Raw genomic sequence first — 13,952 nt, 5'->3', positions numbered from 1 at the left:
GATGTATTCTAGTAGACTGGGATGTATTCTATCAGACTGGGACGTATTCTAGTAGACTGGGATGTATTCTATCAGACTGGGACGTATTCTATCAGACTGGGATGTATTCTATCAGACTGGGACGTATTCTATCAGACTGGGATGTATTCTATCAGACTGGGATGTATTCTAGTAGACTGGGATGTATTCTATCAGACTGGGATGTATTCTATCAGACTGGGACGTATTCTAGTAGACTCAGACGTATTTGTATCAGACTGGGATGTATTCCATCAGACTGGGATGTATTCTATCAGACTGGGATGTATTCTATCAGACTGGGACGTATTCTATCAGACTGGGATGTATTCTATCAGACTGGGACGTATTCTATCAGACTGGGATGTATTCTATCAGAATGGGATGTATTCTATCAGACTGGGACATATTCTAGTAGACTGGGATTTATTCTATCAGACTGGGATGTATTCTAGTAGACTGGGATGTATTCTATCAGACTGGGACGTATTCTAGTAGACTGGGATGTATTCTATCAGACTGGGACGTATTCTAGTAGACTGGGATGTATTCTATCAGACTGGGACGTATTCTATCAGACTGGGACGTATTCTAGTAGACTGGGATGTATTCTATCAGACTGGGACGTATTCTAGTAGACTGGGATGTATTCTATCAGACTGGGACGTATTCTATCAGACTGGGACGTATTCTAGTAGACTCAGACGTATTCTAGTAGACTGGGATGTATTCTATCAGACTGGGACGTATTCTATCAGACTGGGACGTATTCTAGTAGACTGGGATGTATTCTATCAGACTGGGATGTATTCTATCAGACTGGGACGTATTCCATCAGACTGGGACGTATTCTATCAGACTGGGACGTATTCTATCAGACTGGGACGTATTCTATCAGACTGGAATGTATTCTAGTAGACTGGGATGTATTCTATCAGACTGGGACGTATTCTAGTAGATTAGGATGTATTCTATCAGACTGGGATGTATTCTATCAGACAGGGATGTATTCTATCAGACTGGGATGTATTCTATCAGACTGGGATGTATTCTATCAGACTGGGACGTATTCTAGTAGACTCAGACGTATTTGTATCAGACTGGGATGTATTCTATCAGACTGGGATGTATTCTATCAGACTGGGACGTATTCTATCAGACTGGGATGTATTCTATCAGACTGGGACGTATTCTATCAGACTGGGATGTATTCTATCAGAATGGGATGTATTCTATCAGACTGGGACATATTCTAGTAGACTGGGATTTATTCTATCAGACTGGGATGTATTCTAGTAGACTGGGATGTATTCTATCAGACTGGGACGTATTCTAGTAGACTGGGATGTATTCTATCAGACTGGGACGTATTCTATCAGACTGGGACGGATTCTAGTAGACTGGGATGTATTCTATCAGACTGGGACGTATTCTATCAGACTGGGACGTATTCTAGTAGACTGGGATGTATTCTATCAGACTGGGACGTATTCTATCAGACTGGGACGTATTCTAGTAGACTCAGACGTATTCTAGTAGACTGGGATGTATTCTATCAGACTGGGACGTATTCTATCAGACTGGGACATATTCTAGTAGACTGGGATGTATTCTATCAGACTGGGATGTATTCTATCAGACTGGGACGTATTCCATCAGACTGGGACGTATTCTATCAGACTGGGACGTATTCTATCAGACTGGGACGTATTCTATCAGACTGGAATGTATTCTAGTAGACTGGGATGTATTCTATCAGACTGGGACGTATTCTAGTAGATTGGGATGTATTCTATCAGACTGGGATGTATTCTATCAGACTGGGATGTATTCTATCAGACTGGGATGTATTCTATCAGACTGGGACGTATTCTAGTAGACTGGGACGTATTCTATCAGAGTGGGATGTATTCTATCAGACTGGGATGTATTCTATCAGAATGGGACGTATTCTAGTAGACTGGGATGTATGCTATCAGACTGGGATGTATTCTATCAGACAGGGATGTATTCTAGTAGACTCAGAAGTATTCTATCAGACTGGGATGTATTCTATCAGACTGGGATGTATTCTATCAGACTGGGACGTATTCTAGTAGACTGGGACGTATTCTATCAGAGTGGGATGTATTCTATCAGACTGGGATGTATTCTATCAGAATGGGATGTATTCTATCAGACTGGGATGTATTCTATCAGACTGGGATGTATTCTATCAAACTGGGATGTATTCTAGTAGACTGGGATGTATTCTATTAGACTGGGACGTATTCTTTCAGACTGGGATGTATTCTATCAGACTGGGACGTATTCTATCAGACTGGGACGTATTCTAGTAGACTGGGACGTATTCTAGTAGATTGGGATGTATTCTATCAGACTGGGATGTATTCTATCAGACAGGGATGTATTCTAGTAGACTCAGACGTATTCTATCAGACTGGGATGTATTCTATCAGACTGGGATGTATTCTATCAGACTGGGACGTATTCTAGTAGACTGGGACGTATTCTATCAGAGTGGGATGTATTCTATCAGACTGGGATGTATTCTATCAGAATGGGACGTATTCTAGTAGACTGAGATGTATGCTATCAGACTGGGATGTATTCTATCAGACAGGGATGTATTCTAGTAGACTCAGACGTATTCTATCAGACTGGGATGTATTCTATCAGACTGGGATGTATTCTATCAGACTGGGACGTATTCTAGTAGACTGGGACGTATTCTATCAGAGTGGGATGTATTCTATCAGACTGGGATGTATTCTATCAGAATGGGATGTATTCTATCAGACTGGGATGTATTCTATCAGACTGGGATGTATTCTATCAAACTGGGATGTATTCTAGTAGACTGGGATGTATTCTATTAGACTGGGACGTATTCTTTCAGACTGGGATGTATTCTATCAGACTGGGACGTATTCTATCAGACTGGGACGTATTCTAGTAGACTGGGACGTATTCTAGTAGACTGGGATGTATTCTATCAGACTGGGATGTATTCTATCAGACTGGGACGTATTCTAGTAGACTGGGATGTATTCTATCAGACTGGGACGTATTCTATCAGACTGGGATGTATTCTATCAGACTGGGATGTATTCTATCAGACTGGGACGTATTCTAGTAGACTGGGATGTATTCTATCAGACTGGGATGTATTCTATCAGACTCAGACGTATTCTAGTAGACTAGGACGTATTCTATCAGACTGGGACGTATTCTATCAGACTGGGACGTATTCTATCAGACTGGGATGTATTCTAGTAGACTCAGACGTATTCTAGTAGACTGGGACGAATTCTATCAGACTGGGACGTATTCTAGTAGACTGGGATGTATTCTATCAGACTGGGATGTATTCTATCAGACTCAGACGTATTCTAGTAGACTATGACGTATTCTATCAGACTGGGACGTATTCTATCAGACTGGGACGTATTCTATCAGACTGGGATGTATTCTAGTAGACTCAGACGTATTCTAGTAGACTGGGACGAATTCTATCAGACTGGGACGTATTCTAGTAGACTGGGACGTATTCTATCAGACTGGGACGAATTCTAGTAGACTGGGATGTATTCTAGTAGACTGGGATGTATTCTAGTAGACTGTGACGTATTCTATCAGACTGGGATGTATTCTAGTAGACTGGGATGTATTCTATCAGACTGGGATGTATTCTATCAGACTGGGACGTATTCCATCAGACTGGGATGTATTCTATCAAACTGGGATGTATTCTAGTAGACTGGGATGTATTCTATTAGACTGGGACGTATTCTTTCAGACTGGGATGTATTCTATCAGACTGGGACGTATTCTATCAGACTGGGACGTATTCTAGTAGACTGGGACGTATTCTAGTAGACTGGGATGTATTCTATCAGACTGGGATGTATTCTATCAGACTGGGACGTATTCTAGTAGACTGGGATGTATTCTATCAGACTGGGACGTATTCTATCAGACTGGGATGTATTCTATCAGACTGGGATGTATTCTATCAGACTGGGACGTATTCTAGTAGACTGGGATGTATTCTATCAGACTGGGACGTATTCTATCAGACTGGGACGTATTCTAGTAGACTGGGATGTATTCTATCAGACTGGGACGTATTCTATCAGACTGGGACGTATTCTAGTAGACTCAGACGTATTCTAGTAGACTGGGATGTATTCTATCAGACTGGGACGTATTCTATCAGACTGGGACATATTCTAGTAGACTGGGATGTATTCTATCAGACTGGGATGTATTCTATCAGACTGGGACGTATTCCATCAGACTGGGACGTATTCTATCAGACTGGGACGTATTCTATCAGACTGGGACGTATTCTATCAGACTGGAATGTATTCTAGTAGACTGGGATGTATTCTATCAGACTGGGACGTATTCTAGTAGATTGGGATGTATTCTATCAGACTGGGATGTATTCTATCAGACTGGGATGTATTCTATCAGACTGGGATGTATTCTATCAGACTGGGACGTATTCTAGTAGACTGGGACGTATTCTATCAGAGTGGGATGTATTCTATCAGACTGGGATGTATTCTATCAGAATGGGACGTATTCTAGTAGACTGGGATGTATGCTATCAGACTGGGATGTATTCTATCAGACAGGGATGTATTCTAGTAGACTCAGAAGTATTCTATCAGACTGGGATGTATTCTATCAGACTGGGATGTATTCTATCAGACTGGGACGTATTCTAGTAGACTGGGACGTATTCTATCAGAGTGGGATGTATTCTATCAGACTGGGATGTATTCTATCAGAATGGGATGTATTCTATCAGACTGGGATGTATTCTATCAGACTGGGATGTATTCTATCAAACTGGGATGTATTCTAGTAGACTGGGATGTATTCTATTAGACTGGGACGTATTCTTTCAGACTGGGATGTATTCTATCAGACTGGGACGTATTCTATCAGACTGGGACGTATTCTAGTAGACTGGGACGTATTCTAGTAGATTGGGATGTATTCTATCAGACTGGGATGTATTCTATCAGACAGGGATGTATTCTAGTAGACTCAGACGTATTCTATCAGACTGGGATGTATTCTATCAGACTGGGATGTATTCTATCAGACTGGGACGTATTCTAGTAGACTGGGACGTATTCTATCAGAGTGGGATGTATTCTATCAGACTGGGATGTATTCTATCAGAATGGGACGTATTCTAGTAGACTGAGATGTATGCTATCAGACTGGGATGTATTCTATCAGACAGGGATGTATTCTAGTAGACTCAGACGTATTCTATCAGACTGGGATGTATTCTATCAGACTGGGATGTATTCTATCAGACTGGGACGTATTCTAGTAGACTGGGACGTATTCTATCAGAGTGGGATGTATTCTATCAGACTGGGATGTATTCTATCAGAATGGGATGTATTCTATCAGACTGGGATGTATTCTATCAGACTGGGATGTATTCTATCAAACTGGGATGTATTCTAGTAGACTGGGATGTATTCTATTAGACTGGGACGTATTCTTTCAGACTGGGATGTATTCTATCAGACTGGGACGTATTCTATCAGACTGGGACGTATTCTAGTAGACTGGGACGTATTCTAGTAGACTGGGATGTATTCTATCAGACTGGGATGTATTCTATCAGACTGGGACGTATTCTAGTAGACTGGGATGTATTCTATCAGACTGGGACGTATTCTATCAGACTGGGATGTATTCTATCAGACTGGGATGTATTCTATCAGACTGGGACGTATTCTAGTAGACTGGGATGTATTCTATCAGACTGGGATGTATTCTATCAGACTCAGACGTATTCTAGTAGACTAGGACGTATTCTATCAGACTGGGACGTATTCTATCAGACTGGGACGTATTCTATCAGACTGGGATGTATTCTAGTAGACTCAGACGTATTCTAGTAGACTGGGACGAATTCTATCAGACTGGGACGTATTCTAGTAGACTGGGATGTATTCTATCAGACTGGGATGTATTCTATCAGACTCAGACGTATTCTAGTAGACTATGACGTATTCTATCAGACTGGGACGTATTCTATCAGACTGGGACGTATTCTATCAGACTGGGATGTATTCTAGTAGACTCAGACGTATTCTAGTAGACTGGGACGAATTCTATCAGACTGGGACGTATTCTAGTAGACTGGGACGTATTCTATCAGACTGGGACGAATTTTAGTAGACTGGGATGTATTCTAGTAGACTGGGATGTATTCTAGTAGACTGTGACGTATTCTATCAGACTGGGATGTATTCTAGTAGACTGGGATGTATTCTATCAGACTGGGATGTATTCTATCAGACTGGGACGTATTCCATCAGACTGGGATGTATTCTATCAAACTGGGATGTATTCTAGTAGACTGGGATGTATTCTATTAGACTGGGACGTATTCTTTCAGACTGGGATGTATTCTATCAGACTGGGACGTATTCTATCAGACTGGGACGTATTCTAGTAGACTGGGACGTATTCTAGTAGACTGGGATGTATTCTATCAGACTGGGATGTATTCTATCAGACTGGGACGTATTCTAGTAGACTGGGATGTATTCTATCAGACTGGGACGTATTCTATCAGACTGGGATGTATTCTATCAGACTGGGATGTATTCTATCAGACTGGGACGTATTCTAGTAGACTGGGATGTATTCTATCAGACTGGGATGTATTCTATCAGACTCAGACGTATTCTAGTAGACTAGGACGTATTCTATCAGACTGGGACGTATTCTATCAGACTGGGACGTATTCTATCAGACTGGGATGTATTCTAGTAGACTCAGACGTATTCTAGTAGACTGGGACGAATTCTATCAGACTGGGACGTATTCTAGTAGACTGGGATGTATTCTATCAGACTGGGATGTATTCTATCAGACTCAGACGTATTCTAGTAGACTAGGACGTATTCTATCAGACTGGGACGTATTCTATCAGACTGGGATGTATTCTAGTAGACTCAGACGTATTCTAGTAGACTGGGACGAATTCTATCAGACTGGGACGTATTCTAGTAGACTGGGACGTATTCTATCAGACTGGGACGAATTCTAGTAGACTGGGATGTATTCTAGTAGACTGGGATGTATTCTAGTAGACTGTGACGTATTCTATCAGACTGGGATGTATTCTAGTAGACTGGGATGTATTCTATCAGACTGGGACGTATTCCATCAGACTGGGACGTATTCTTTCAGACTGGAATGTATTCTATCAGACTGGGACGTATTCTAGTAGACAGGGATGTATTCTATCAGACTGGGATGTATTCTATCAGACTGGGACGTATTCTAGTAGACCGGGATGTATTCTATCAGACTGGGACGTATTCTAGTAGACAGGGACGTATTCTATCAGACTGGGACGTATTCTATCAGACTGGGACGTATTCTAATAGACTGGGATGTATTCTATCAGACTGGGACGTATTCTATCAGACTGGGACGTATTCTATCAGACTGGGACGTATTCTGGTAGACTGGGATGTATTCTAGTAGACTGGGATGTATTCTATCAGACTGGGACGTATTCTAGTAGACTGGGATGTATTCTATCAGACTGGGACGTATTCTATCAGACTGGGATGTATTCTATCAGACTGGGACGTATTCTATCAGACTGAGATGGATTCTATCAGACTGGGATGTATTCTAGTAGACTGGGATGTATTCTATCAGACTGGGATGTATTCTATCAGACTGGGATGTATTCTATCAGACTGGGACGTATTCTAGTAGACTCAGACGTATTTGTATCAGACTGGGATGTATTCTATCAGACTGGGATGTATTCTATCAGACTGGGATGTATTCTATCAGACTGGGACGTATTCTATCAGACTGGGATGTATTCTATCAGACTGGGACGTATTCTATCAGACTGGGATGTATTCTATCAGAATGGGATGTATTCTATCAGACTGGGACATATTCTAGTAGACTGGGATTTATTCTATCAGACTGGGATGTATTCTAGTAGACTGGGATGTATTCTATCAGACTGGGACGTATTCTAGTAGACTGGGATGTATTCTATTAGACTGGGACGTATTCTATCAGACTGGGACGGATTCTAGTAGACTGGGATGTATTCTATCAGACTGGGACGTATTCTATCAGACTGGGACGTATTCTAGTAGACTGGGATGTATTCTATCAGACTGGGATGTATTCTATCAGACTGGGACGTATTCTATCAGACTGGGACGTATTCTAGTAGACTCAGACGTATTCTAGTAGACTGGGATGTATTCTATCAGACTGGGACGTATTCTATCAGACTGGGACGTATTCTAGTAGACTGGGATGTATTCTATCAGACTGGGATATATTCTATCAGACTGGGACGTATTCTATCAGACTGGGATGTATTCTAGTAGACTCAGACGTATTCTAGTAGACTGGGACGAATTCTATCAGACTGGGACGTATTCTAGTAGACTGGGACGTATTCTATCAGACTGGGACGAATTCTAGTAGACTGGGATGTATTCTAGTAGACTGGGATGTACTCTATCAGACTGGGACGTATTCTATCAGACTGGGATGTATTCTATCAGACTGGGAAGTATTCTATCAGACTGGGACGTATTCTAGTAGACTGGGATGTATTCTATAAGACTGGGATGTATTTTATCAGACTGGGACGTATTCTATCAGACTGGGACGTATTCTAGTAGACTGGGACATATTCTATCAGACTGGGACGTATTCTATCAGACTGGGATGTATTCTATCAGACTGGGACGAATTCTAGTAGACTGGGATGTATTCTAGTAGACTGGGATGTATTCTATCAGACTGGGATGTATTCTATCAGACTGGGACGTATTCCATCAGACTGGGATGTATTCTATCAAACTGGGATGTATTCTAGTAGACTGGGATGTATTCTATTAGACTGGGACGTATTCTTTCAGACTGGGATGTATTCTATCAGACTGGGACGTATTCTATCAGACTGGGACGTATTCTAGTAGACTGGGACGTATTCTAGTAGACTGGGATGTATTCTATCAGACTGGGATGTATTCTATCAGACTGGGACGTATTCTAGTAGACTGGGATGTATTCTATCAGACTGGGACGTATTCTATCAGACTGGGATGTATTCTATCAGACTGGGATGTATTCTATCAGACTGGGACGTATTCTAGTAGACTGGGATGTATTCTATCAGACTGGGATGTATTCTATCAGACTCAGACGTATTCTAGTAGACTAGGACGTATTCTATCAGACTGGGACGTATTCTATCAGACTGGGACGTATTCTATCAGACTGGGATGTATTCTAGTAGACTCAGACGTATTCTAGTAGACTGGGACGAATTCTATCAGACTGGGACGTATTCTAGTAGACTGGGATGTATTCTATCAGACTGGGATGTATTCTATCAGACTCAGACGTATTCTAGTAGACTAGGACGTATTCTATCAGACTGGGACGTATTCTATCAGACTGGGACGTATTCTATCAGACTGGGATGTATTCTAGTAGACTCAGACGTATTCTAGTAGACTGGGACGAATTCTATCAGACTGGGACGTATTCTAGTAGACTGGGACGTATTCTATCAGACTGGGACGAATTCTAGTAGACTGGGATGTATTCTAGTAGACTGGGATGTATTCTAGTAGACTGTGACGTATTCTATCAGACTGGGATGTATTCTAGTAGACTGGGATGTATTCTATCAGACTGGGACGTATTCCATCAGACTGGGACGTATTCTTTCAGACTGGAATGTATTCTATCAGACTGGGACGTATTCTAGTAGACAGGGATGTATTCTATCAGACTGGGATGTATTCTATCAGACTGGGACGTATTCTAGTAGACCGGGATGTATTCTATCAGACTGGGACGTATTCTAGTAGACAGGGACGTATTCTATCAGACTGGGACGTATTCTATCAGACTGGGACGTATTCTAATAGACTGGGATGTATTCTATCAGACTGGGACGTATTCTATCAGACTGGGACGTATTCTATCAGACTGGGACGTATTCTGGTAGACTGGGATGTATTCTAGTAGACTGGGATGTATTCTATCAGACTGGGACGTATTCTAGTAGACTGGGATGTATTCTATCAGACTGGGACGTATTCTATCAGACTGGGATGTATTCTATCAGACTGGGACGTATTCTATCAGACTGAGATGGATTCTATCAGACTGGGATGTATTCTAGTAGACTGGGATGTATTCTATCAGACTGGGATGTATTCTATCAGACTGGGATGTATTCTATCAGACTGGGACGTATTCTAGTAGACTCAGACGTATTTGTATCAGACTGGGATGTATTCTATCAGACTGGGATGTATTCTATCAGACTGGGATGTATTCTATCAGACTGGGACGTATTCTATCAGACTGGGATGTATTCTATCAGACTGGGACGTATTCTATCAGACTGGGATGTATTCTATCAGAATGGGATGTATTCTATCAGACTGGGACATATTCTAGTAGACTGGGATTTATTCTATCAGACTGGGATGTATTCTAGTAGACTGGGATGTATTCTATCAGACTGGGACGTATTCTAGTAGACTGGGATGTATTCTATTAGACTGGGACGTATTCTATCAGACTGGGACGGATTCTAGTAGACTGGGATGTATTCTATCAGACTGGGACGTATTCTATCAGACTGGGACGTATTCTAGTAGACTGGGATGTATTCTATCAGACTGGGATGTATTCTATCAGACTGGGACGTATTCTATCAGACTGGGACGTATTCTAGTAGACTCAGACGTATTCTAGTAGACTGGGATGTATTCTATCAGACTGGGACGTATTCTATCAGACTGGGATGTATTCTATCAGACTGGGACGTATTCTATCAGACTGGGATGTATTCTATCAGAATGGGATGTATTCTATCAGACTGGGACATATTCTAGTAGACTGGGATTTATTCTATCAGACTGGGATGTATTCTAGTAGACTGGGATGTATTCTATCAGACTGGGACGTATTCTAGTAGACTGGGATGTATTCTATTAGACTGGGACGTATTCTATCAGACTGGGACGGATTCTAGTAGACTGGGATGTATTCTATCAGACTGGGACGTATTCTATCAGACTGGGACGTATTCTAGTAGACTGGGATGTATTCTATCAGACTGGGATGTATTCTATCAGACTGGGACGTATTCTATCAGACTGGGACGTATTCTAGTAGACTCAGACGTATTCTAGTAGACTGGGATGTATTCTATCAGACTGGGACGTATTCTATCAGACTGGGACGTATTCTAGTAGACTGGGATGTATTCTATCAGACTGGGATATATTCTATCAGACTGGGACGTATTCCATCAGACTGGGACGTATTCTATCAGACTGGGACGTATTCTATCAGACTGGGACGTATTCTATCAGACTGGAATGTATTCTATCAGACTGGAACGTATTCTAGCAGACTGGGATGTGTTCTATCAGACTGGGATGTATTCTATCAGACTGGGACGTATTCTATCAGACTGGGACGTATTCTAGTAGACTCAGACGTATTCTAGTAGACTGGGACGAATTCTATCAGACTGGGACGTATTCTAGTAGACTCAGACGTATTTGTATCAGACTGGGATGTATTCTATCAGACTGGGATGTATTCTATCAGACTGGGACGTATTCTATCAGACTGGGACGTATTCTATCAGACTGGGATGTATTCTATCAGACTGGGACGTATTCTATCAGACTGGGATGTATTCTATCAGAATGGGATGTATTCTATCAGACTGGGACGTATTCTAGTAGACTGGGATGTATTCTATCAGACTGGGACGTCATCTAGTAGACTGGGATGTATTCTATCAGACTGGGATGTATTCTATCAGAATGGGATGTATTCTATCAGACTGGGACGTATTCTATCAGACTGGGATGTATTCTATCAGACTGGGATGTATTCTATCAGACTGGGATGTATTCTATCAGACTGGGACGGATTCTAGTAGACTGGGATGTATTCTATCAGACTGGGACGTATTCTATCAGACTGGGACGTATTCTAGTAGACTGGGATGTATTCTATCAGACTGGGATGTATTCTATCAGACTGGGACGTATTCTAGTAGACTCAGACGTATTCTATCAGACTGGGATGTATTCTATCAGACTGGGATGTATTCTATCAGACTGGGACGTATTCTAGTAGACTGGGATGTATTCTATCAGACTGGGATGTATTCTATCAGACTCAGACGTATTCTAGTAGACTAGGACGTATTCTATCAGACTGGGACGTATTCTAGTAGACTCAGACGTATTCTATCAGACTGGGATGTATTCTATCAGACTGGGATGTATTCTATCAGACTGGGACGTATTCTAGTAGACTGGGATGTATTCTATCAGACTGGGATGTATTCTAGTAGACTCAGACGTATTCTAGTAGACTGGGACGAATTCTATCAGACTGGGACGTATTCTATCAGACTGGGACGTATTCTATCAGACTGGGACGTATTCTAGTAGACTGGGACGTATTCTAGTAGACTGGGATGTATTCTATCAGACTGGGATGTATTCTATCAGACTGGGATGTATTCTAATAGACTGGGATGTATTCTATCAGACTGGGACGTATTCTATCAGACTGGGATGTATTCTATCAGACTGGGATGTATTCTATCAGACTGGGACATATTCTAGTAGACTGGGATGTATTCTATCAGACTGGGATGTATTCTATCAGACTCAGACGTATTCTAGTAGACTAGGACGTATTCTATCAGACTGGGACGTATTCTATCAGACTGGGACGTATTCTATAAGACTGGGATGTATTCTAGTAGACTCAGACGTATTCTAGTAGACTGGGACGTATTCTATCAGACTGGGACGTATTCTAGTACACTGGGACGTATTCTATCAGACTGGGACGAATTCTTGTAGACTGGGATGTATTCTAGTAGACTGTGACGTATTCTATCAGACTGGGATGTATTCTATCAGACTGGGATGTATTTTATCAGACTGGGACGTATTCTATCAGACTGGGACGTATTCTAGTAGACTGGGACGTATTCTATCAGACTGGGACGTATTCTATCAGACTGGGACGTATTCTATCAGACTGGGATGTATTCTAGTAGACTGTGACGTATTCTATCAGACTGGGATGTATTCTATCAGACTGGGATGTATTTTATCAGACTGGGACGTATTCTATCAGACTGGGACGTATTCTAGTAGACTGGGACGTATTCTATCAGACTGGGACGTATTCTATCAGACTGGGACGTATTCTATCAGACTGGGATGTATTCTATCAGAATGGGATGTATTCTATCAGACTGGGACGTATTCTAGTAGACTGGGATGTATTCTATCAGACTGGGACGTCATGTAGTAGACTGGGATGTATTCTATCAGACTGGGATGTATTCTATCAGAATGGGATGTATTCTATCAGACTGGGACGTATTCTATCAGACTGGGATGTATTCTATCAGACTGGGACGTATTCTATCAGACTGGGATGTATTCTATCAGACTGGGACGGATTCTAGTAGACTGGGATGTATTCTATCAGACTGGGACGTATTCTATCAGACTGGGACGTATTCTACTAGACTGGGATGTATTCTATCAGACTGGGATGTATTCTATCAGACTGGGACGTATTCTATCAGACTGGGACGTATTCTAGTAGACTCAGACGTATTCTAGTAGACTGGGATGTATTCTATCAGACTGGGACGTATTCTATCAGACTGGGACGTATTCTAGTAGACTGGGATGTATTCTATCAGACTGGGATGTATTCTATCAGACTGGGACGTATTCCATCAGACTGGGATGTATTCTATGAGACTGGGACGTATTCTATCAGACTGGGACGTATTCTATCAGACTGGGACGTAT

The sequence above is a fragment of the Telmatherina bonti genome (genome assembly GCF_933228915.1).
Source record: "Telmatherina bonti genome assembly, chromosome: 8".
Classification (NCBI taxonomy): Eukaryota; Metazoa; Chordata; class Actinopteri; order Atheriniformes; family Telmatherinidae; genus Telmatherina; species Telmatherina bonti.
Note: the sequence above shows the minus strand (reverse complement) of the source record.